The sequence below is a fragment of the Babylonia areolata genome, chromosome 10 (assembly GCF_041734735.1).
Source record: "Babylonia areolata isolate BAREFJ2019XMU chromosome 10, ASM4173473v1, whole genome shotgun sequence".
NCBI classification, from domain to species: Eukaryota; Metazoa; Mollusca; class Gastropoda; order Neogastropoda; family Buccinidae; genus Babylonia; species Babylonia areolata.
In genome coordinates this window covers 32,004,337-32,004,704 of record NC_134885.1, presented here as the reverse complement: position 1 = coordinate 32,004,704, position 368 = coordinate 32,004,337, and positions in this window count along the sequence as shown.

Below are 368 nucleotides of genomic sequence, written 5' to 3'. Positions count from 1 at the left end.
TTCCAGTGAAAGATACAGATTGTTCACAGGAACGGAACCAAGGAAACATAAGATGACATTCCAGTGAAAGATACAGAATGTTCACAGGAACGGAACCAAGGAAACAAGATGACATTCCAGTGAAAGATACAGAATGTTCACAGGAACGGAACCAAGGAAATACAAGATGACATTCCAGTGAAAGATACAGAATGTTCACAGGAACGGAACCAAGGAAACATAAGATGACATTCCAGTGAAAGATACAGAATGTTCATAGGAACCCAGGAAATAAAAGATAATGTTCCAGTAAAAGACAGGGGACAGTGCGGGGGAGAGTGCGGGGGGAGGGATGTCAACGCGCAAACAGTTCCTGTGCTGTGCACTGA